Here is a 26508-nt window from a genome sequence, read left to right as displayed (position 1 = left end):
AACGCCCAGTCTGGCACCATTCTGGGCGTTTAACGCCAGAAAGGGGCACCAGACTGGCGTTAAACGCCAAGAATGGGCACCAAGCTGGCGTTAAACGCCAGAAATGGGCACCAGCCCGGCGTTTAACGCCAGGATTAGGAGAAGGAGCATTTTTGCTCGCCACTTGGTGCAGGGATGAATTATCCTTGACACCTCAAGATTTGTGGACCCCACAGGATCCCCATCTACCCCACCACTCTCTCTCTTCTTTCTTCTTTTGCTCGAGGACGAGCAAACCTTCTAAGTTTGGTGTGGTAAAAGCGTTGCTTTTTGTTTCTCCATAACCATTTATGGCACCTAAGGCCGGAGAAACCTCTAGAAGGAGGAAGGGGAAGGCAAAAGCTTCCACCTCCGAGCCATGGGAGATGGAGAGATTCATCTCAAGGGATGCACTTTCCTCCACAAAACTATTGGGAGCAAATCAACACCTCCCTAGGAGAATTGAGTTCCAACATGGGACAACTAAGGGTGAAGCACCAAGAACATTCCATCCTCCTCCATGAAATTAAAGAAGATCATAGAATCATGAGAGAGGAGCAACAAAGGCAAGGAAGAGACATTAAGGAAGAACAAGCCGCCATCACTAAGGTGGACCCGTTCTTTAATCTCCTTGTTCTTTATTTTCTATTTTTCAAATTTTTATGCTTATGTTTATCTATGTTTGTGTCTTATTACATGATCATTAGTATCTTAGTGTCTATGCCTTAAAGCTATGAATGTCCTATGAATCCATCACCTCTCTTAAATGAAAAATGCTTTAATCACAAAAGAACAAGAAGTACAGGATTTTGAATTCATCTTTGAAACTAGTTGAATTAGTTTGATGTGGTGACAATACTTTTTGTTTTCTGAATGAATGCTTGAACAGTGCATATGTCTTTTGAATTTGTTGTTTTAAGAATGTTAAAATTGTTGGCTCTTGAAAGAATGATGGAAAAGGAAAACTGTTATTGAGGATCTGAAAAATCATCAAATTGATTCTTGAAGCAAGAAAAAGCAGTGAATCAAAAAAAAAAGAGAAGAAAGAAAGAAAAAGAAAAAGAGAGAAATAAAGTTGTGATCCAAGGCAAAAAGACTGTGCTTAAGAACCCTGGACACCTCTAATTGGGGACTCTAGTAAAGCTGAGTCACAATCTGAAAAGGTTCACCCAATTATGTGTCTGTGGCATGTATGTATCCGGTGGTAATACTGGAAAACAGAGTGCTTTGGGCCACAGCCAAGACTTATACACACGCTATGTTCAAGAATCATTATACTTAACTAGGAGAATCAATAACACTATCTGAGTTCTGAGTTCCTATAGATGCTAATCATTCTGAACTTCAAAGGATAGAGTGAGATGCCAAAACTGTTCGGAAGCAAAAAGCTACTAGTCCCGCTCATCTAATTGGAGCTAAGTTTCCTTGATATTTTGGAGTCTATAGTATATTCTCTTCTTTTTATCCTATTTTGATTTTCAGTTGCTTGGGGACAAGCAACAATTTAAGTTTGGTGTTGTGATGAGCGGATAATTTATACGCTTTTTGGCAGTGTTTTTAGTATGTTTTTAGTATGATTTAGTTAGTTTTTAGTATATTTTTTATTAGTTTTTAGCTAAAATTCACTTTTCTGGACTTTACTATGAGTTTGTGTGTTTTTCTGTGATTTCAGGTATTTTCTGGCTGAAATTGAGGGTCCTGAGCAAAAATCTGATTCAGAGACTGAAAAGGACTGCAGATGCTATTGGATTCTGACCTCCCTGAGCTCGAAGTGGATTTTCTGGAGCTACGGAAGCCCAATTGGCGCGCTTTTAACGGCGTTGGAAAGTAGACATCCTGGGCTTTCCAGCAATGTTTAATGGTCCATACTTTGCCCAAGATTTGATGGCCCAAACCGGCGTGGCAAATCAGCCTCAGAATTTCCAGCGTTTAACGCTGGAACTGGCATAAAACTTGGAGTTAAACGCCCAAACTGGCATAAAAGCTGGCGTTTAACTCCAGAAAAGGACTCTACATGAAAATGCTTCATTGCTTAGCCCAAGCACACACTAAGTGAACCCAGAAGTGGATTTTTACGTCATTTACTCATTTCTGTATACCCTAGGTTACTAGTTTACTATTAATAGGATCTTTTGACATTGTATCTGTACCTCATGACACTTTACACGTTTCTTTGTGTACCTTCCACGGCATGAGTCTCTAAACCCCATGGTTGGGGTGAGGAGCTCTGCTGTGTCTTGATGGATTAATGCAATTACTACTGTTCTTCATTCAATCATACTTGCTTCCATTCCAAGATATTACTTGTTCTTAAACCGGATGAATGTGCTGATCCGTGACACTCATCATCATTCTCAATTATGAACGTGTGCCTGACAACCACCTCCGATCTACCTTAGATTAAGTAGATATCTCTTGGATTCTTTAATCAGAATCTTCGTGGTATAAGCTAGAACTGATGGCGGCATTCAAGAGAATCCGGAAGGTCTAAACCTTGTCTGTGGTATTCTGAGTAGGATTCAATGATTGAATGACTGTGACGAGCTTCAAACTCCTGAAGGCGGGGCGTTAGTGACAGACGCAAAAGAATCACTAGATTCTATTCCAGCCTGATTGAGAACCGACAGATGGATAGCCGTGCCGTGACAGGGTGCGTTGAACATTTCCACTGAGAGGATGGGAGGTAGCCACTGACAACGGTGAAACCCTTGCATACAGCTTGCCATGGAAGGAGCCTTGCGTGCTTGAAGATGAAGACAGTAGGAAAGCAGAGATTCGGAAGATGGAGCATCTCCAAAACCTCAACCTATTCTCTATTACTGCAAAACAAGTACTTATTTCATGTTCTTTTACTTCTCACAATTAATCCTGATAATTTCTGATATCCTGACTAAGATTTACAAGATAACCATAGCTTGCTTCAAGCCGACAATCTCCGTGGGATCGACCCTTACTCACGTAAGGTATTACTTGGACGACCCAGTGCACTTGCTGGTTATTTGTGCGGGATTGCAAAAGTGTGATTGCAATTTCGTGCACCAATGAAGCGTGGGAAAGATATAAGACACTATTGAGGAAATGTCCACCAGAGATGTTCACTGAGTGGGACAAGCTGCAGAACTTCTATGAGGGGCTCACTCTTAAGGCTCAAGAAGCACTTGATCATTCAGCCAGAGGCTCTTTACAACTCATGAAAACTACAGAGGAAGCTCAAAACCTCATTGATATGGTGGCTAACAACCAATATTTCTTTGCTCATCAAACACAACGCCAACCATCACAAAGAAGAGGAGTAATGGAGTTGGAAGGAGTGGATTCAATTCTAGCTCAGAACAAGATAATGCAGCAGCAAATTCAACAACAATTTGAGCAAATGGCCAAAATGATTGATGGCCTGCAAGTTGCATTAGTAAGTGCAACGAGCCAACCATCAACTACTTGGGGGCAAAATGAAGAAATTCAAGAGGAGCAACAGCAAGAGCAAGTCCAATACATGCACAACCAAAATCCTGGAACTAATGAAGTCTATGGAGATACTTACAACACTTCTTGGAAGAACCATCCCAATCTCAGATGGGGAGATAACCACAATCAAATTCAGCAGCCATGGCAAAGAAACTCAACTCAAAACAATTGGAAAAACACAAACAACAACCAGCCAAACACTAATCAAAACACATACAGAAAACCACAAAAGACTTATCCTAACTCTAACCATTATCCACCCAATAACCACCCAACTAACCAAAACACCTATCATCATCCATCAACACCCCAAAACCAACCAATCTCACAAGACTCTCAGAGGATTACTAATTTAGAAATACTCATGGAAAAAATGATGAAGAACCAAGAATTGACAACAAAAAACCAAGAAGCTTCCATGAAGAACTTAGAGAGGCAGATTGGGCAAATCTCCAAACAAATTTCTGTTGAAAAACCATCAAGCTCACTACCAAGTGACACCATTCCTAATCCAAAAGAGGAATGCAAGGCAATACAGTTGAGGAGTGGAAAAATACTGCTGAAAGATGAAGAAGCCACCAAGAAGCCCAAAGAAAGTAACAAGAAACAAGTTGAAAAAGAGGCAACCAATGATGAAGAGGCAACAACAAGTAATCACCCTCAGAATCAACCTCAAGAAAAAGAAGATATACCACAAAATCTGAAGAAAGGAAAGCAGATCATGGAAGAGCCGATTCCAATACAACTTCAAGGGGAGAAAAGCTTGACATCCCCACTGCCTTATCCCCAAAGATTCCACAAAGAGACAAAGGATCAACATTTCCACAAATTTCTTGAAACTTTCAAGAAACTGGAAATCAACATACCTTTAGCTGAGGCATTGGAGCAAATGCCTCTGTATGCCAAGTTTTTGAAGGAGCTCATCAATAAGAAGAGAGATTGGAATAAGAAGGAGACTGTAATGCTCAGTGAAGAATGTAGTGCACTAATCAGAAAAGGACTTCCTCCCAAACTTGAAGATCCTGGAGGTTTCTTCCTACCATGCACTATTGGAAGCCTATTCATCAACAAGGGGATGTGTGACTTAGGAGCAAGCATAAATCTAATCCCATCATCCTTAGTGAAAAAGCTTTGCATAGAAGAGGTGAAACCAATACAGATGTCCTTGGAATTGGTGGACCAATCAGTAGTATATCCTAAAGGGTTGATTGAGAATCTTTTAGTTAAAATTGACAAGTTCATCTATCCGGCAGATTTGTGATCCTAGATTCATCAGAAAATGGAAATGACTCCATAATACTTGGTCGACCATTTCTGGCCACTGCTAGAGCCATTGTAGATATAGAGCAGGGAGAGCTAATCCTCAGGATGCATGAGGAGAGCATCACTTTGAAAGTCTTTCCAGAATCACAAAGTAATGAAGAAGCATGTAAGACAAATAGTGACTTACTTCTTAAGCAAGCAACCAGCAAGGCAGTAGAACAGAAAAATAAGCAGGAGCAAGAAGAAAAAGGAATTCAAAAAGAAGCTGGGATGATAAACAAGAAGGAAGGTATCACAACCCAAGTCACTGTCAAGCAAGAAAGATCAACAAGAAAGAAAAAGATGAAGAGCAAGAAGAGGGCTTACAAAGGGTGGAAGAATAAGAAAATCCCAACTGAAGGATTTTCTAAAGGTGATAAGGTGCAACTAGTATATCAACAGCTGGGAACAGAAGATTATTACACTGTCAACCAAATACTTTTTCTTGAGCATATGGAAATTGAGCATCCAGGCACACAGAGAAAGCTTACAGTGAGAGGTGACAAGTTGAGACATTACCAGCATCAACCACCCTAAAGGGAGTTCAATGTCAAGCTAGTGACAATAGAAGAGCGCTTGTTGGGAGGCAACCCAACCTGAGGTAGTTTTCTTTTCATAGCTTTTTCAATAAAAATGTTGAATAATTGATATGGATTGCAAGGAGCTAAGTTTGGTGTTGCACACCAAAACAATTTGAGGGAAGAATGAAAGATTCTAAGTTTGGTGTTCCACCAAAAATATTATTTAAAAACACATTCTCACCTCCTGCATGATGCTAGCTCCAAGCAACCAAACACAGTATTCAACTGTTTAATTGCTTTCTAGCTTTAATTTCATTAACCTTTAGCAAGGACACAAGGTTTCACATATGGTTAAATTGTTGCATAAGAGGCAGTGGCAAACAATTAAGTTTGGTGTTCTCACACCAAAGTAAATCCAGAAACCACACTCAGTTATGCATACTAACCATACAATTAAGGGCTTGAGAAGCAAGCAACTTTGAGAATTATGCAGGACATGAGTCAACAATTGAAGAAATTATGCATCTTAACTCAAAGAGAACACAACAGAAGGAAGAATCAAAGGGCTGCAACTTCGAAGGTTGTATCTAAACTTAATCCTTGCTGCTGTGAAATGTTTTGAATCTGGAAACCATTGTATGTCTTGCTAAAGTGTTTATCTAGTTGCAAGTGAAATTGTTTGTTAAGAATGCCAAATCTGCATGTTGTTTGTTATCCATCACTTAGCTGAATTTTGTTTTGTTTCCCGCATGCTTGAATAAAAGAGAATTGTTAGAACTGAAAAGAGAAATATCCAATGTTGCATAAGTAAGAATGGAAGTTAATGGTGGTATATGTGTTTGATTAAATGCATAACTCATGAAATAATTGTTGCATAATATCATTTTCATTTAAGTGTGATTTAGCTTGCTGTTATAAAGATTCTTATCAATAAAAGAAAAAGCCCTTGGGAACAAAAACAGAAAGAAAAGGAAGAAGAAAAAGCCAAAGTGGCAAGAAAAACAAAGAATAAAGGTTGGACACCAATAGCTTGGACCCTAGGACATATGCCTGTGGTGTTCTTGTACTAAGATATGCTTGGATAAGTAAATTCTAAGGGGTATTTTAAAACCCGGTCACTTAGATCAACTGATTTGGGATGGCCAATTGAAAGTCCACAATAAAGAGCAACTTAGATACAGAACATTTAGTTATCCAAAGAGATGCTGGGCATCAATGATCCAAGGAAGAAATAGTGAGCCATGTGTCTGTGGTGGAAAGATGTTGAGTAAAAGAAAAAAAATAAAGCCAAAGGCTACTACTGCAACATTTGACATAAAACCTCCAAAAGAATAATAAGCTTGTTAAGCATTAAAGCCAAGAAAAGTTAGCAAGGGAGTAATTAAAAAAATAAGTCTTATAACAGCAAGTTTAGCAAGCCTTTGAGGAAAGATGTATATTATGTAACAGCAACAATAAGTGAGTTATCATTGTCTGCATAAAGACTCCATAAATCAAGTTCTACTATATGCCTAATAAGGATATGTGTTCTTTTCTTATTCATTTCAATTGCTCTTAATTTTGATGCTTGCTTGGGGACAAGCAATATTTAAGTTTGGTGTTGTGATGACAAGTCATCATATACCCATTTTTCAAGCTAATTTCACTTGTTTTATTAGTCTTTATGCACTTTCTTGCATCCTAAGTAAGTGATTTGGAATGAAAATGCAAAACTTCTTTAGATCAAGCAACTACCATTAATTTGATGCTAACTCATGAGGTTTAAGCTAAATTTAATTGAATTTTAATTGATTTATAAGCCTTGTGAATTTAGTGATACTTTGAGTGGTTGTTTTGGTTGATTGTAGGTGAAGAAAAGAAGAAAAGAGAAAGCGTGGCTTAAGAAAGCGTGGCTGATGAGCGGATAATTTGTACGCTTTTTGGCATTGTTTTTAGTATGTTTTTAGTATGATCTAGTTAGTTTTTAGTATATTTTTATTAGTTTTTAGTTAAAATTCACTTTTCTGGACTTTACTATGAGTTTGTGTGTTTTTTCTGTGATTTCAGGTATTTTCTGGCTGAAATTGAGGGACCTGAGCAAAAATCTGATTCAGAGACTAAAAAGGACTGCAGATGCTGTTGGATTCTGACCTCCCTGCACTCGAAGTGGATTCTCTGGAGCTACAGAAGCCCAATTGGCGCGCTCTCAACGGCGTTGGAAAGTAGACATCCTGGGCTTTCCAGCAATATATGATAGTTCATACTTTGCCCAAGATATGATGGCCCAAACCGGCGTTCAAAGTCACCCTCAGGAATTCCAGCGTTAAACGCTGGAACTGGCACCAAAGTGGGAGTTAAACGCCCAAACTGGCACAAAAGCTGGCGTTTAACTCCAAGAGAAGTCTCTACACGAAAATGCATCAATGCTCAGCCCAAGTACACACCAAGTGGGCCCGGAAGTGGATTTTTATGTCATTTACTCATCTCTGTAAACCTTAGGCTACTAGTTCTCTATAAGTAGGACCTTTTACTATTGTATTGAGAGGAGCGGAGTAGTTATCTTTGTTCTGATGCTATCTTAGATCATTGGGAGGCTGGCCATTCGGCCATGCCTAGACCTTGTTCTTATGTATTTTCAACGGTGGAGTTTCTACACACCATAGATTAAGGTGTGGAGCTCTGCTGTACCTCGAGTATTAATGCAATTACTATTGTTCTTTTATTCAATTCCGTTTGTTCTTGTTCTAAGATATCACTTGTTCCTCAACTTGATGAATGTGATGACCCGTGACACTCATCATCATTCTCACCTATGAACGTGTGACTGACAACCACCTCCGTTCTACCTTAGATTGGGTGAATATCTCTTGGATTCCTGATACACGATGCATGGCTGATCGCCTGACAACCGAGTGCTCGCCTGACAACCGAGCCAGCCATTCCGTGAGATCAGAGTCTTCGTGGTATAGGCTAGAACTGATGGCGGCATTCAAGAGAATCCGGAAGGTCTAACCTTGTCTGTGGTATTCTGAGTAGGATTCAATGACTGAATGACTGTGACGTGCTTCAAACTCCGGAAGGCGGGACGTTAGTGACAGACGCAAAAGAATCACTGGATTCTATTCCGGCCTGATCGAGAACCGATAGATGGATAGCCGTTCCGTGACAGGGTGCGTTGAACATTTCCACTGAGAGGATGGGAGGTAGCCATTGACAACGGTGAAACCCTTGCATAAGCTTGCCATGGAAAGGAGTAAGAAGGATTGGATGAAGACAGTAGGAAAGCAGAGAGACGGAAGGGACACAGCATCTTCATGCGCTTATCTGAAATTCCCACCAATGAATTACATAAGTATCTCTATCTTTATCTTTATGTTTTATGCGTTTATCACCATACCCATTTGAGTCTGCCAGACTAAGATTTACAAGGTGACCATAGCTTGCTTCATACCAACAATCTCTGTGGGATCGACCCTTACTCGCGTAAGGTTTATTACGTGGACGACCCAGTACACTTGCTGGTTAGTTGTGCGAAGTTGTAGTGATCACAATTTCGTCCACCAAGTTTTTGGCACCGTTGCCGGGGATTGTTGAGTTTGGACAACTGACGGTTCATCTTGTTGCTTAGATTAGGTATTTTTCTTCAGAATTCTTAAGAATGAATTCTAGTGTTTCATGATGATTTGTTGAAGTCTGGCTGGCTGTAAAGCCATGTCTAATTTCATTGGACCGAGGTTTCAACTTATCATCACAAGAGCATGTTGATTTCTATCAATCTTGCTGTTGGAGCAGTGATCTGCTAAGGCTTGGCTGGCCATTGGCCATGTCTAGTGTTTTGGACCGAAGCTTTCTTTGAAAGCTTGGCTGGCTGTGAAGCCATGTCTAATTCCTGGACCGGAGTCTTAGACTAGCATTGCACTGATTCCTGGAATTCTCATTAAGAATTTTGATATCTTTTTCCACTTAATTTTCGAAAAACACAAAAAAATTTACAAAATCATAAAATCCAAAAATTTCTTGTTTGAGTCTAGTGTCTCATTTTAAGTTTGGTGTCAATTGCATGCTTTCATTCATGTGTCTTAAGGATCTTCAAGTAATTCTTGATGATTTCTTACTCTGATCTTTGATTTCTCTTGACTTGAGTGTTTATGTGTCTCATATGCATTCTCATTAGTGTCAGTAGTATACAAACTGCTAAGTTTGGTGTCTTGCATGCATTGTTATTTGATTTTAGTGCATTTTGATTATTCCTTATTTTTAAAAATCCAAAAATATTTTTAATTTGTGTCTTTTCAAGTCAATAATACAGAAAATTGAAGATTCAGAACATACAGCAGAGGAATTACACAGAAAAAGCTGGGCGTTCAAAACGCCCAGTGAAGAAGACAAACTGGCGTTTAAACGCCAGCCAGGGTGCCTGGCTGGGCGTTTAACGCCCAAAAGGGTAGAAGTTTGGGCGTTAAACGCCAGAATGTGCACCATTCTGGGCGTTTAACGCCAGGATGGCACAAGAGGGAAGATTCTGTTTTCAATGCAAATTTTTTTTCAAGATTTCAAAGTTTTTCAAAATCAAATCTTTTTCAAATCATATCTTTTCAATTATATGTTTTCAAAATCAATTCCTTTCCATTTTCAAAGATACTTTCTATCAATTAATGATTTGATTCAACATTTCAAGTATGTTGCCTTTTCTGTTGAGAAAGGTTTAATGTTTGAATCATATCTTTTCTTGATAGCCAAGTCATTAATTTTTAAAATCAAATCTTTTTTTTAATTGTTTTTCAAATCATGTCTTCTCAATCACATCTTTTTAAAATCAATCATATCTTCTTAACCACATCTTTTTCAAAATAGTTTTCAATCAAATCTTTTTGATTTCTAATTTCAAAATCTTTTTCAAAAATTCACTTTACTTATTTCTCAATCATGGTTTTCGAAAATCAATTAAAGTTTTTCAAAATGTTTTAAATTTTTTTTAATTATTTTCGAAAAATACTTCCTCTCTTCTCACATCCTTCTATTTATGGACTAACACTATTCCTTAATACACAATTTGAACTCCATCTTTCTTGATAAGTTCGAATTTTCTACCTCTGTCTTCCATTTTTCTTTTCCTCTGACTCCTTAAGGAATCTCTATACTGTGACATAGAGGATTCCACATTTTCTTGTTCTCTTCTCTTTCTTATGAGCATGAGCAAGGACAAAAGCATTCTTGTTGAGGCTGATCCTGAACCTGAAAGGACTTTGAAGAGAAAGTTAAGAGAAGCCAAAGGCACAACTCTCTGTAGAGGACCTAACAGAAATCTTCAAAGAAGAAGAACACATGGCAGCCGAAAACAACAACAATGCCAACAATGCAAGGAAGGTGCTGGGTGACTTTATTGCACCTACTCCCGACTTCTATGGGAGAAGCATCTCTATCCCTGCCATTGGAGCAAACAACTTTGAGCTTAAGCCTCAATTAGTTTCTCTAATGCAATAGAATTGCAAGTTCCATGGACTTCCATTGGAAGATCCTCATCAGTTCTTAGCTGAATTCTTGCAAATCTGTGACACTGTCAAGACTAATGGGGTTGACTCTGAGGTCTACAGACCTATGCTATTCCTTTTTGCTGTAAGAGACAGAGCTAGGACATGGTTGGACTCACAACCTAAAGAAAGCCTGAACTCTTGGGAAAAGCTAGTCAATGCCTTCTTGGCAAAGTTCTTCCCACCTCAAAAATTGAGTAAGCTTAGAGTGGAAGTCCAGACCTTCAGACAGAAGGAAAGAGAATCCCTCTATGAAGCTTGGGAAAGATACAAACAATTAATCAGAAAGTGTCCTTCTGATATGCTTTCTGAATGGAGCATCATAGGTATTTTCTATGATGGTCTGTCTGAACTGTCCAAGATGTCTTTGGATAGCTCTGCTGGATGATCTCTTCATCTGAAAAAGACGCCTACAGAAGCTCAAGAGCTTATTGAAATGGTTGCAAATAACCAATTCATGTACACTTCTGAAAGAAATCCTGTGAACAATGGGACTAATCAGAAGAAAGGAGTTCTTGAGATTGACACTCTGAATGCCATATTGGCTCAGAACAAAATATTGACTCAGCAAGTCAATATGATTTCTCAAAGTCTGTCTGGAATGCAAAATGCACCAGGTAGTATTAAGGAGGCTTCATCTGAGGAAGAAGCTTATGATCCTGAGAACCCTTCAATGGAAGAGGTGAATTACATGGGAGAATCCTATGGAAACACCTACAATCCTTCATGGAGAAATCATCCAAATTTCTCATGGAAGGATCAACAGAGACCTCAACAAGGTTTCAATAACAATAATGGTGGAAGAAATAGGTTTAGCAATGGCAAGCCTTTTCCATCATCTTCTCAGCAACAGACAGAGAGTTCTAAGCAGAACACCTCTGACTTAGCAACCATGGTCTCTGATCTAATCAAAACCACTCAAAGTTTCATGACTGAAACAAGGTCCTCCATTAGAAATTTGGAGGCACAAGTGGGTCAGCTGAGCAAGAAAATTACTGAACTCCCTCCTAGTACTCTTCCAAGCAACACAGAAGAAAATCCAAAAGGAGAGTGCAAAGCCATCAACATGGCCGAATTAGGAGAGGAGGAAGAGGCAGTGAACGCCACTAAGGAAGACCTCCATGGACGTCCACTGACCTCCAATGAGTTCCCCAATGAGGAACCATGGGAATCTGAGGCTCAAAATGAGACCATAAAGATTCCATTGGACTTACTTCTGCCATTCATGAGCTCTGATGAGTATTCCTCCTCTGAAGAGGATGAGTATGTCACTGAGGAGCAAGTTGCTAAATACCTTGGAGCAATCACGAAGCTAAATGACAAGTTATTTGGAAATGAGACTTGGGAGGATGAACCCCCTTTGCTCACCAAAGAACTGGATGACTTGTCTAGGCAGAAATTACCTCAAAAGAGACAAGATCCTGGGAAGTTTTCAATACCTTGTACCATAGGCACCATGACCTTCAAGAAGGCCTTGTGTGACTTAGGGTCAAGTGTAAACCTCATGCCTCTCTCTGTAATGGAGAAGCTAGGGATCTTTGAGGTGCAAGCTGCAAAAATCTCACTAGAGATGGCAGACAACTCAAGAAAACAAGCTTATGGACTTGTAGAGGATGTTCTGGTAAAGGTTGAAGACCATTACATCCCTGCTGATTTCATAGTCCTAGAGACTGGGAAGTGCATGGATGAATCTATCATCCTTGGCAGACCCTTCCTAGCCACAGCAAAGGCTGTGATTGATGTTGATAGAGGAGAGTTGATCATTCAAGTGAATGAAAAATCCTTAGTGTTTAAGGCTCAAGGATATCCCTCTGTCACCATGGAGAGGAAGCATGAAGAGCTCCTCTCAAAACAGAGCCAAACAGAGCCCCCACAGTCAAACTCTAAGTTTGGTGTTGGGAGGCCACAACCAAACTCTAAGTTTGGTGTTGAACCCCCACATTCAAACTCTAAGTTTGGTGTTGGGAGGTTCCAACATTGCTCTAAGCATCTCTGAGGCTCCATGAGAGCCCTCTGTCAAGCTACTGACATTAAAGAAGCGCTTGTTGGGAGGCAACCCAATGTTATATTTTATATATTTTTCTTTGTTATTTTATGTTTTCTGTAGGTTGATGATCATGAGAAGTCACAAAATTAATTGAAAAAGCAAAAACAGAATGAAAAGCAGAAAGAAAAGCAGCACACCCTGGAGGAGAGCATGCTGGCGTTTAAACGCCAGTAAGGCTAGCTGTTGGGCGTTTAACGCCCAGCCTGGCACCATTCTGGGCGTTTAACGCCAGAAAGGGGCACCAGACTGGCGTTAAACGCCAGAAAAGGGCAAGCACTTGGCGTTAAACGCCAGAAATGGGCATCAGCCCGGCGTTTAACGCCAGAATTGGCTAAAAACGCAATTTTGCATGCCATTTGGTGTAGGGATGACTTTTCCTTGACACCTCAGGATCTGTGGACCCCACAGGATCCCCACAAACCCCACCACTCTCTCTTCTTCACCCATTCACCAATCACCTCAACACCTCTTCCCCAAAAAACCCTTCACTTATCAAATCCCATCTTTCTCTTCACCACTCACATCTATCCTTCATAAAACCCCACCTACCTCACCATTCAAATTCAAACCACTTTCCCACCCAAACCCACCCTCACATGGCCGAACATCACCCCCCACTCCTATATTTACCCATCTTCACTCCTTCATTTTCCCACAACCTAAACACCACTTCTTCCCCTTTTTGGCCGAACACAAAGCCATTCCCTTCTTTCTCATTTCTTCTTCTTCTACTCTCTTCTTTCTTCTTTTGCTCGAGGACGAGCAAACCTTTTAAGTTTGGTGTGGTAAAAGCATTGCTTTTTGTTTTTCCATAACCATTTATGGCATCCAAGGCCGGAAAAACCTCTAGAAAGAGGAAAGGGAAGGCAAAAGCTTCCACCTCCGAGTCATGGGAGATGGAAAGATTCATCTCAAGGGTGCATCAAGACCACTTCTATGAAGTTGTGGCCTTGAAGAAGGTGATCCCCGAGGTCCCTTTCAAACTCAAAAAGGGTGAATATCCGGAGATCCGACATGAGATCCGAAGAAGAGGTTGGGAAGTTCTTACCAACCCCATTCAACAAGTCGGAATCTTAATGGTTCAAGAGTTCTATGCCAATGCATGGATCACCAAGAACCATGATCAAAGTGTGAACCCGGATCCAAAGAATTGGCTTACTATGGTTCGGGGGAAATACTTGGATTTTAGTCCGGAAAGTGTGAGGTTGGCATTCAACTTGCCCATGATGCAAGGAGATGAACATCCTTACACTAGAAGGGTCAACTTTGATCAAAGGTTGGACCAAGTCCTCACAGTCATTTGTGAAGAGGGCGCCCAATGGAAGAGAGATTCAAGAGGAAAGCTGGTTCAATTGAGAAGGCATGACCTCAAACCCGTGGCTAGAGGATGGTTAGAGTTTATACTGGAAGACAGATTGCTTTGGGCCACAGCCAAGACTCAATAAGTAGCTGTGTTCAAGAATCATCATACTTAACTAGGAGAATCAATAACACTATCTGGATTCTAAGTTCCTAAAGAAGCCAATCATTCTGAATTTCAAAGGATAGAGTGAGATGCCAAAACTGTTTAGAGGCAAAAAGCTAAAAGCCCCGCTCATCTAATTAATACTGATCTTCATAGATGTTTTTGGAATTCATTGCATATTCTCTTCTTTTTATCTTATTTGATTCTCAGTTGCTTGAGGACAAGCAACAATTTAAGTTTGGTGTTGTGATGAGCGGATAATTTGTACGCTTTTTGGCATTGTTTTTAGTATGTTTTTAGTATGATCTAGTTAGTTTTTAGTATATTTTTATTAGTTTTTAGTTAAAATTCACTTTTCTGGACTTTACTATGAGTTTGTGTGTTTTTCTGTGATTTCAGGTATTTTCTGGCTGAAATTGAGGGACCTGAGCAAAAATCTGATTCAGAGACTAAAAAGGACTGCAGATGCTGTTGGATTCTGACCTCCCTGCACTCGAAGTGGATTTTCTGGAGCTACAGAAGCCCATTTGGCGCGCTCTCAACGGTGTTGGAAAGTAGACATCCTGGGCTTTCCAGAAATATATGATAGTCCATACTTTGCCCAAGATTTGATGGCCCAAACCGGCGTTCAAAGTCACCCTCAGGAATTCCAGCGTTAAACGCTGGAACTGGCACCAAAGTGGGAGTTAAACGCCCAAACTGGCACAAAAGCTGGCGTTTAACTCCAAGAGACGTCTCTACACGAAAATGCATCAATGCTCAGCCCAAGCACACACCACGTGGGCCCGGAAGTAGATTTTTATGTCATTTACTCATCTCTGTAAACCTTAGGCTACTAGTTCTCTATAAGTAGGACCTTTTACTATTGTATTGAGAGGAGCGGAGTAGTTATCTTTGTTCTGATGCTATCTTAGATCATTGGGAGGCTGGCCATTCGGCCATGCCTAGACCTTGTTCTTATGTATTTTCAACGGTGGAGTTTCTACACACCATAGATTAAGGTGTGGAGCTCTGCTGTACCTCGAGTATTAATGCAATTACTATTGTTCTTCTATTCAATTCCGCTTGTTCTTGTTCTAAGATATCACTTGTTCCTCAACTTGATGAATGTGATGACCCGTGACACTCATCATCATTCTCACCTATGAACGTGTGACTGACAACCACCTCCGTTCTACCTTAGATTGGGTGAATATCTCTTGGATTCCTAATACACAATGCATGGTTGATCGCCTGACAACCGAGTGCTCGCCTGACAGCCGAGCCAGCCATTCTGTGAGATCAGAGTCTTCATGGTATAGGCTAGAACTGATGGCGACATTCAAGAGAATCCGGAAGGTCTAACCTTGTCTGTGTATTCTGAGTAGGATTCAATGACTGAATGACTGTGACGTGCTTCAAACTCCTGAAGGCGGGGCGTTAGTGACAGACGCAAAAGAATCACTGGATTCTATTCCGCCCTGATCGAGAACCGACAGATGGATAGCCGTGCCGTGACAGGGTGCGTTGATCATTTCCACTGAGAGGATGGGAGGTAGCCACTGACAACGGTGAAACCCTTGCATAAGCTTGCCATGGAAAGGAGTAAGAAGGATTGGATGAAGACAGTAGGAAAGCAGAGAGACAGAAGGGACACAGCATCTTCATGCGCTTATCTGAAATTCCCACCAATGAATTACATAAGTATCTCTATCTTTATCTTTATGTTTTATGCGTTTATCACCATACCCATTTGAGTCTGCCTGACTAAGATTTACAAGGTGACCATAGCTTGCTTCATACCAACAATCTCTGTGGGATCGACCCTTACTCGCGTAAGGTTTATTACTTAGACGACCCAGTACACTTGCTGGTTAGTTGTGCGAAGTTGTAGTGATCACAATTTCGTCCACCAGTGGCCCAAGGAGAAAAAGGCGTGGCGCATAAAGGAGGGAGCAAGCATTTTGTGCTGCCCTGCCCACGACAAGGGCAGAGCACAAAATTGTGCCTTGGATCAAAGAAGAGCAAAACCTTGCCCTGCCCTCCACAAGGGCAGTATCGGGCCTTCATGGAAAATAAATCAAAGGAAAAAGCCTACCAATGCTTGCCACAAGAGTCGAACACGGCACAATGAGAAAGCAAGGAACTAGGCCTTATTATGGTGTCAAGAAAGCCAAGGAAAAATAGTAGCGTGTGCATCGGCCAAGTCTCGAACACGGGACTTCAATTTGGAAACACTGCCCTGCCCTTCGCGAGGGCAGGGCAGCATTTTGTTGTGGCACGGCCAGCGGACCAAACTGGCGCACCAAGGCATCACTCGGCAGCACCAGCAGCACGCACAGGCACCAAAATGGCGCACCAGAAATTTCTGCCCTGCACGGAGGGCAGGGCAGCATCCTGCGCACCAAGCTCGCACAGCACGCTCGCACCAAGGCCGCACGCATCAAATCCTGCCCTGCCCTCCACAAGGGCAGGGCAGCCTCCTGGAAGCAATCTTTCATGGGCTAAATTGGATTAAAAATCCAATAAAATTCATTTCTTCACCAAATCAAAAGCCCATCCAAATTCCAAAATCCAAGAATAGAAAGTGTATAAATAGGAGATAGTTTGTTATAATGGGGACCTCTTTCACTTACTTTTGAACTTTGAATTTTCCTTTGAAACTTCACTTTTATTTTGAGCTTTTGAACTTTCTCTTAGGGACTTCACTGAGATTTCAGAGAATTGGGGAGGAGAATTGATCTCTCTTCTTCCTCATTCTTGCTTAGGCACTTTTACTTTTCTTGTTTTGAGTTTTGGGTGTGAAGAATTGAGGAAATTCTGTCTCAATCTCCATTCAAAATCTCTTTAAATCTTCTTCTGCATAATTGAGTTAAATTTCATTTCCTTCACTGCTTCTTCTTCAATTTCTTGTTAATTGCTTTGTGGGCTTGGATCTGGGAAGGCAATTGAGATCTAGACTTTGCTTTCTAGTTTCTTAAGTCCTGAGATCCCATTTTCCTTTTTGGTTCTTCTGTGAACCTCAGCTGCATGTTAATTTCCATTTCTGTTTGGATTCTAGTTATTCCTAATTCAATTTCTGCTTTATTACTTGTTGCACTTTACTTTCCTTTGCTGAAATTCTGAAATCCCAGTCCTCAATTCCCTTTTCCATTCAAGCAATTTACATTTCTTGCAATTTAAGTTACTGCAATTTACATTTCTTGCACTTTAAGTTTCAGTCATTTAATTTCTTGTTCTTTAAGATTCAACACTTTTATTTTCCTGTCCTTTAATTTACTGCAATTCTCCCCTCTCCCTTTACTTTCCAAGCAATTTAGCTTCTGTTAAAGATAAACCACTCAACCAATACTTGATTCGCTTGACTAAATCAACCACTAAACTAAAATTGCTCAATCCTTCAATCCCTGTGGGATCGACCTCACTCATGTGAGTTATTATTACTTGATGCGACCCGGTACACTTGCCGGTGAGTTTTGTGTTAGATCATTTTCCGCACATCACCTTCAAACTTTACTAACACGTCCTCCACTATTCCATAAGCTTGTCTCAATGACTTGTCTGCCAATTGTAATGAGAACAAGGCAGGTTGTACCTCAATGATCCCCAGCCTCTCCATTACAGAGAGTGGCATAAGATTTATCCCTGACCCCAGATCACATAGAGCCTTTTCAAAGGTCATGGTGCCTATTGTACAAGGTATTAAGAACTTGCCAGGATCTTGTTTCTTTTGAGGTAGAGTTTTCTGAATCCAAGAATCTAGTTCACTAATGAGCAAGGGAGGTTCACTTTTCCAAGTCTCATTACCAAACAACTTGGCATTCAGCTTCATGATAGCTCCTAAATATTGAGCAACTTGCTCTCCAGTCACATCTTCATCCTCTTCAGAGGAAGAATAGTCTTCAGAGCTCATGAATGGCAGAAGGAGATTTAATGGAATCTCTATGGTCTCTGTATGAGCCTTAGATTCCTGTGGATCCTTAATAGGAAACTCCTTCTTGCTTGGAGGACGTCCCAGGAGGTATTTCTCACTAGGATTTTCGTCCTCTTCCTCCTTTGTGCATTCGGCCATATTGGCTATATCAATGGCCTTGCACTCTCCTTTTGGATTCTCTTCTGTATTGCTTGGGAGAATACTGGGAGGAGTTTCAATGATTTTTTTACTCAGCTGGCCCACTTGTGCCTCCAGATTTCTGATGGAGGATCTTGTTTCACTCATGAAACTGAAAGTGGCCTTTGACAGATCAGAGACTATATTGGCTAAATTAGAAGTGTTTTGTTCAGAATTCTCTGTCTGTTGCTGAGAAGATGATGGATATGGCTTGCTATTGCTCAGCCTATTGCGTCCACCATTGTTAAAGCCTTGTTGAGACTTTTGTTGATCCTTTCATGAGAAATTTGGATAATTTCTCCATGATGAGTTATAGGTGTTTCCATAAGGTTCACCCATGTAATTAACCTCTGCCATGGCAGGGTTCTCAGGATCATAAGCTTCTTCAGAAGCTGCCTCTCTAGTACTGTTGGATGCATGTTGCCATCCATTCAGATTTTGAGAGATCATGTTGACCTGTTGAGTCAACACTTTGTTCTGAGCCAATATGGCATTCAGAGCATCAATTTCAAGAACTCCTTTCTTCTGAGGTATCCCGTTATTCACGGAATTCCTTTCAGAAGTGTACATGAATTGGTTGTTTGCAACCATGTCAATGAGTTCTTGAGCCTCTTCAGGTGTTTTCTTCAGGTGAATAGATCCACCTGCAGAATGATCCAATGACATTTTCGAAAATTCAGAGAGACCATAATAGAATATATCCAATATGGTCCATTCTGAAAACATGTCAGACGGACATCTTTTGGTCAGCTGCTTGTATCTTTCCCAAGCTTCATAGAGGGATTCACCATCTTTTTGTTTGAAAGTTTGAACATCCACTCTCAACTTGCTCAGCTTTTGAGGAGGAAAGAATTTATCCAAGAAGGCAGTGACCAGCTTATCCCAGGAGTCCAGGCTATCCTTAGGTTGTGAATCCAACCATATTCTAGCTCTGTCTCTTACAGCAAAAGGAAAAAGCATGAGTCTGTAGACTTCAGGATAAACTCCATTTGTCTTTACAGTCTCACAGATCTGCAAGAACTCAGTTAGAAATTGATAAGGATCTTCAGATGGAAGTCCATAAAACTTGCAGTTTTGTTGCATTAAGGCAACTAGCTGAGGTTTCAGCTCAAGGTTATTGGCTCCAATGGCAGGAATGGAGATGCTTCTTCCATCAAACTTGGACGTTGGCTTTGTGAAGTCACCAAGCATTCTCCTTGCATTATTATTATTTTCGGCTGCCATCTCCTTCTCTTGTTCGAAATTTTCTAAAAGGTCACCTTTAGAATAATGTAATTTAGTTTCTCTTAATTTCCTCTTCAGAGTCCTTTCAGGTTCAGGATCAATTTCAACAAGAGTGCCTTTTTCCCTGTTCCTGCTCATATGAAAGAGAAGAAAACAAGAAAAGAGAGAGGAATCCTCTATGTCACAGTATAGAGATTCCTTTATGTTAGTAAAAGAAGAAAGGGGTAGAAGAATCTAAACACAAGGGATATAATAAGTTCGGATTTTTAGATGAAGAGAGGTGAAGAGAAGTGTTAGTAATTAATTAATTAAATAGAAGAAGAAGAAAAGAGAGGGGAAATTTCGAAAATAATTTTTGAAAAAGGGTTAGTAATTTTCGAAAATTAAATATAAGATATAATTAAAATTAAAATTTAAAACAAAAAAGAATTTTTGAAAAAGAGAGAGGTATTTTCGAAAATTAGAGAGGGAAAAGTAGTTAGGTGGTTTTGAAAAAGATAAGAAACAAACTCAAAGTCAAATAGTTAGTTGAAAAAGATATTAAAATCAAAATTTAAAAAGATAAGAAGATAAGAGGTTAGATAAGATATTTGAAATCAAAATTTTGAAAAGATAGAATTTTTGAAAAAGATAAGATAAAAGATAAAAAGATTTAATTTTTAATTTTAACTTAGCTAAAAAGAAACTACAAGATAAGATTCTAGAACTTAAAGATTGAACCTTTCTTAACAAGAAAGTAACAAACTTCAAATTTTTGAACCAATCACATTAATTGTTAGCTAATTTTCGAAAATTAGATGAAAAGATAAGAAAAAGATTTTTGAAAAAATAATTTTTAAAAATTTCGAAAATAAGAAAAAAAATGGAAAAGATATGATTTTTGAAAAAGATTTTGAAAAGATAAGATTTTTTTAAAATTGAAATTTTGATTTGACTTGTAAGAAACAACTAATTTTAAAATTTTTTTGACCAAATCAACCCAAAATTTTGAAAATTTGGAGGGAAATAAGGAAAAGATATATTTTTGATTTTTTGAAATTTTTAAAGATGAGAGAGAAAAACAACAAAAATACTCAATGCATGAAATTTTTAGATCAAAGCAATGAATGCATGCAAGAATGCTATGAATGTCAAGATGAACACCAAGAACACTTTGAAGATCATGATGAACATCAAGAACATAATTTTGAAAAATTTTTGATGCAAAGAAAACATGCAAGACACCAAACTTTGAAATCTTTAATGCATGGAAAATATGAATGCAAAAGTGCACATGAAAAACAACAAACAACACAAAACAAGAAATCATCAAGATCAAACAAGAAGAGTTATCAAGAACAACTTGAAGATCATGAAGAACACTATGAATGCATGAGATTTTCGAAAAAAATTCAAGAAAAAAGTTTAAAGCATGCAATTGACACCAAACTTAAAAATTGACTCAAGACTCAAACTAGAAACACAAAATATTTTTTATTTCTATGATTTTCTAATTTTTTTTGTATTTTTTTATTTTATTTTTTTCGGAAGACATAATTAGAAAAACGAAAAAGAAAAGAAAAATTTTGAAAAAGATTTTTGAAAAGAAAATTACCTAATCTGAGCAACAAGATGAACCGTCAGTTGTCCATACTCGAACAATCCCCGGCAGCGGCGCCAAAAACTTGGTGGACGAAATTGTGATCAACAATTTTAGCTCTTTGGTATGTGCACAAAAACATTAACTCAGCACTTTCTTTTCACAACTCCGTTCAACTAACCAGCAAGTGTACTGGGTCGTCCAAGTAATAAACCTTACGCGAGTAAGGGTCGATCCCACAGAGATTGTTGGTATGAAGCAAGCTATGGTCACCTTGTAAATCTCAGTTAGGCAGATTAAAATTGGTTTATGGATTTTTGAATAATTAATAATAAATAGAAAATAAAAAGGGATAGAAATACTTATGTAGATCAATAGTGGAAATTTCAGATAGGCGTATGGAGGTGCTGTGCTCCTCTTGAAACTCTACTTCACTACTCACTCTTTCTTCAATCCTTCTTACTCCTTTCCATGGTAAGCTGTATGTAGGGCATCACCATCATCAATGGCTACTTTTAATCCTCTCGGGAAAATGGTCCTATGCACTGTCACTGCACGGCTAATCGTCTAGAGGCGTCACCCTTGGTTGATGGCTACATCCCATCCTCTCAGTGAAAATGGTCCAAATGCTCTGTCACAGCACGGCTAATCATCTGTCAGTTCTCAATCAGGTTGGAATAGAATCCATTGATTCTTTTGCATTTGTCATCACGCCCAGCCTTCAGGAGTTTGAAGCTCGTCACAGTCATTCAATACCGGAATCCTACTCGGAATACCACAGACAAGGTTAGACTTTCCGGATTCCCAGGATCCTACTCGGAATACCACAGACAAGGTTAGACTTTCCGGATCCCCATGAATGCCGCCATCTATCTAGCTTATACCACGAAGATTCTGTTGGGGAATCTAAGAGATATGCGCCCGGCCTAAGGTAGAACGGAAGTGGTTGTCAATCACGCGCGTTCATAGGTGAGAATGATGATGAGTGTCACGGATCATCACATTCATCAAAGTGTTGTGCAACGTATATCTTGGAATAAGAATAAAAGAGAATTGAGTAAAAAGTAATAGTAATTGTATTGAAACTTGAGGTACAGCAGAGCTCCACACCCTTAATCTATGGTGTGCAGAAACTCCACTGTTGAAAATACATAAGTGAAAGGTTCAGGCATGGCCGAATGGCCAGCCCCCTAAAACGTGCTCAATGGCCTCCTAAGATGAAGAATAAAACAAAACTGAGACCAAAGATGAAACGTGGTCAAAAGACAACTAATACACTAGTTAAATGTTCTATTTATAATAGACTAGCTACTAGGGTTTACATGAGTAAGTAATTGATGCATAAATCCACTTCCGGGGCCCACTTGGTGTATGCTTGGGCTGAGCTTGATCTATCCACGCGTTGAGGCTTCTCTTGGAGTTGAACTCCAAGTTATGACGTGTTTTGGGCGTTCAACTCCGGATCATGACGTTTTTCTGGCGTTTAACTCCAGACAGCAGCATGTACTTGCCGTTCAACGCCAAGTTACGTCATCAATTTCCGAATAAAGTATGGATTATTATATATTGCTGAAAAGATCTGGATGTCTACCTTTCAACGCCGTTGAAAGCGCGCGAGTTGGAGTTCCTTAGCCCCAGAAAATCCATTTCGAGTGCAGGGAGGTCAGATTCCAACAGCATCAGCAGTCCTTTAGTCAGCCTTTTTCAGAGTTTTGCTCAAGTCCCTCAATTTCAGCCAGAATTTACCTGAAATCATAGAAAAACACACAAACTCATAGTAAAGTCCAGAAATGTGAATTTAACATAAAAACCAATGAAAACATCCCTAAAAGTAGCTTAAACTTACTAAAAACTACCTAAAAACAATGCCAAAAAGCGTATAAATTATCCGCTCATCAATAACTATCTAGAAAACAATAATATGCATGTCCCATAAGTCTTTCCAACATTTGATCCATGAAGGAAAGTGGGAAATGATCTTTTCTTGTGGCCTCATTAAGCTTCCTGTAGGCAATGCACGTTCTCTAGCCTGTAATGGTTCTTGTAGGGATTAGTTCATTCCTTTCATTAGGCACCACAGTGATTCTTCCCTTCTTGGGAACCACCTGAACTGGACTGACCCATTGGCTGTCTGAGATTGGATAGATTACTCCTCCCTGCCATAACTTCATAACTTCTTTCTGCACTACTTCCTTCATTGTTGGATTTAACTTTCTTTAGGGCTGAACGGAAGGTATGGCACCTTCTTCCAGGAGTATCTTATGCATGCATATGGCTGAACTGATTCCTTTCAAATTAGCAAGTGTCCATCCAATGGCATCCTTATGCCTTCGTAAGACTTGAAGCAACTCTTCCTCTTGTTCTTGGCTGAGAGTTGAATTTATGATTACTGGATAACTTTATTTTCTCCCAAGTATGCATACTTGAGAGTGGTTGGCAGTGCTTTAAGCTCCAATTTAGGCACTTCCTTTCTTGGTGTGGCTTAGGTGTTGAGGGTTGAGCCTCCTCATGTCGCTTGTTTTCTTCACCCGGTTTCTCCTTTGGTGATTGCTTGTGGGTCTCCTTCAGTTCCTTTCCACTTCTGAGGGTGATGGCTTGACATTCTTCCTTTGGCATTGAGTTAATATTGCTACAATTGTTGTGTCTAGGAACTTTCTTGAATAAGAATTCAATCTGTGTTTCCAGTTTCTCGATGGCAGCATCTTGATTCTGCATATTAGATTGCACTTCTTCCTGGAAAGCTTTGCTATCTTGAATGTCCTTGCATAGGCTTTCAAGTAGAGCCTCAATTTTTGAGAGCCTCTCCTCGGTGATTGATGTAGGGTTAAGATTAGGTGGTTGAGAAGGTTGGTTAGATAGATGTTGGTAATATCGCTGTGAGGTGTTTTGATGAGTAGCATTGTTGTTGGAGTTGAAGTTGTGGCGTCTCTAATCTTGCCCTTGGTCTTGTTGATTTCCCCATCCAAAGTTGGGATGATTTCTCCATCCAGAGTGGTTAGTTTTGGTGTATGGATCATGGACTTGTCTAGGTGAGTTTCCCACATAGTTGTCTTGCTCCCAGTCACCTTTTTCTCCTATGTTTACTCCTTCTTGAGTTGGTGATAAGGTGATGGCTGCTGCAACTTGGTTCTCTTCCACCTTCTTGGTAAGATCTGCTAGCTGCTTGGTGATTATCTTGTTTTGGGATAATAGTGCATCCATGTGGTTCAGCTCCATTACTCCTCTAGTGTTACTTCTTTCGGAGGCATAGAAGTAGTCATTCTCAACAACTGTTTCAATGACATCTATGGCTTCTTCAATGGTTTTCTTCTTGTTTAAAGAGCCTCCTGATGAATGATCCACAGCCTTCTTTGACTCATAGGAAAGACCTTCATAGAAGATGTGAAGTTGAACCCACTCATTAAACATCTCTGGTGGGCATCTCCTTGTCAAGTCTTTGAATCTCTCCCATGCTTCATAAAGTGTCTCACCATCTTGTTGTCTAAAAGTCTGCACCTCAGTTCTTAGCCTATTGATCCTTTGAGGAGGATAAAATCTTGCTAAAAACTTGTTCACCACTTCTTCCCAATTGGTCAAGCTCTCCTTTGGAAAGGATTCAAGCCACTTGGATGCCTTGTCCCTGAGTGAAAAGGGGAACAAGAGCCACCTATAGACATCGGGGTGGACTCCATTGGACTTCACCGTGTCACAAATTCTCAAGAAGGTGGTCAAGTATTGGTTAGGGTCTTCTTGAGCACCTCCTCCAAATGAGCAATTATTTTGCACCAAAGTGATGAGCTGGGGTTTTAGCTCGAAATTGTTGGCATGTATGGTGGGTTTCTGAATACTGCTCCCACAGTTTCCAGGATTAGGGTTGATATAGGATCCTAAGACCCTCCTTTCTTGCCCAGCACGGTTGGCATGGCCTTGATTATGAGCCTCCTCTTCATGGTTGTTCTCCAAATTCTCTTCCATGTTGGGTTCAAAATACTCTTCCTCTGCTTCCTCAGCACCAATAATCTTTTTTCCTCTTGTTTCCCTTCGTCGTCTCCAAAGGGTTCTTTCAGGTTCTGAATCAAAGGATGTTGAAGCTCCTTCTCTTCTCCCTGTCATACAATAAACAGATTGCACAACAGGAGGTATAGTGAAGATTATTCTTGTTAGAGTAAAAGTTAGTGTGAGTGATGCAATTTATCAAATAGTTAGTGGGTTAGTGAGCTGAATTATGATCAACTAAGAAAAAGAGAACAGAAAATAGAGAGGGTATAGGGGGTGAGGAAGAAATTAAAAACTAAGGTAAATTGACTGAATAAAAAGAACGAATAATGAAATAAAAAAATTCTCAATCTAGTAATCTTCTAACTTAATCGTTGTTGATTCAAAATCAATCCCCGGCAACGGCGCCATAAACTTGATGCATGAAAACTTGTCTCTCAACAAATTTCCTTTCGGTAAGTATACCGAATTGTCGTCAAGTAAATCTCACAGTAGAGTGAGGTCAAATCCCACAAGGATTGATTGGTCAAGCAACTTTAGTTAGAAGAATATGCTAGTTGAGCTACACAGAATTTAGATTATGATGCAGAAATTTAAATGACTAGAAAGTAAATAACAGAAACTAAAGTGCAGAATCTTAAATAGGGAGTTGGGATAATGAGCAGGAAATTAAATGGCAGAAAGTAAATAGAATGGGTAAGATCAGAAATGGGGAGATCATTGGGTTTAGGAGATGTTGCATTCTCCGGATCAAGTTCATTCTCATCTCTTCCTCAATCAATGCATTCATTAATCTCCTTGGCAATCTTAAGTGATTGGATCCCAATTCCTTGGCAATCCAATCTCTCTAAGCTTGAACAATTGCCCAATTCCTTGATTTAATTGCTCATGGGAAGAGATGAAAGTGTTGTCACTGATTATACCACATGTATTTCCAAATCAAAGTGTTGGGAGGATTAAATGTCACAATATCCATCCAAACCCCAATTTGGTCCAACATGAGAAAGAATTTCTAGCATGATTTCCTCATCCCTTTTCCAAGGTTCAAAGGAGATCCAATTATGGAGAGTTTCTTTTCCAAGACAACTAACCAATTGAATTAAGATCGAAAGCTTTCTAGTAAGATCAAGAGAAAAGAAAGAAGAAGAAGAATAAGAACAGTAATTGATCCATCAAATTACAACAGAGCTCCCTAACCCAATGAAAGGGGTTTAGTTGTTGATAGCTCTAGGAATAAAAAATGGCAGAAAAGAAGAATCCATGCTAGAAGTACAAAAAAGTAAAAATATGCAGAGAGTAGTTCCCCAAAAGT

The 26508-nt window shown here is 39.7% G+C and overlaps 3 non-coding genes across 3 annotated transcripts; 2 read left to right on the top strand and 1 right to left on the bottom strand.

Moving 5' to 3' along the window:
- Positions 1-11015: 11015 nt before the first annotated feature.
- Positions 11016-11123, bottom strand: LOC112718780 (small nucleolar RNA R71). Its single transcript, XR_003161108.1, has one exon. It is a non-coding gene; the product is annotated as a small nucleolar RNA R71 (small nucleolar RNA).
- An 8019-nt stretch (positions 11124-19142) lies between these two features.
- LOC112718763 (small nucleolar RNA R71) lies at positions 19143-19246 on the top strand. Its single transcript, XR_003161090.1, has one exon. It is a non-coding gene; the product is annotated as a small nucleolar RNA R71 (small nucleolar RNA).
- Positions 19247-24623: 5377 nt separating this feature from the next.
- Positions 24624-24731, top strand: LOC112719150 (small nucleolar RNA R71). Its single transcript, XR_003161464.1, has one exon. It is a non-coding gene; the product is annotated as a small nucleolar RNA R71 (small nucleolar RNA).
- Positions 24732-26508: the final 1777 nt, after the last annotated feature.

Source organism: Arachis hypogaea, chromosome 10 (genome assembly GCF_003086295.3).
Source record: "Arachis hypogaea cultivar Tifrunner chromosome 10, arahy.Tifrunner.gnm2.J5K5, whole genome shotgun sequence".
NCBI lineage: Eukaryota > Viridiplantae > Streptophyta > Magnoliopsida > Fabales > Fabaceae > Arachis > Arachis hypogaea.
This window is presented reverse-complemented; position numbering and strand designations above follow the sequence as displayed.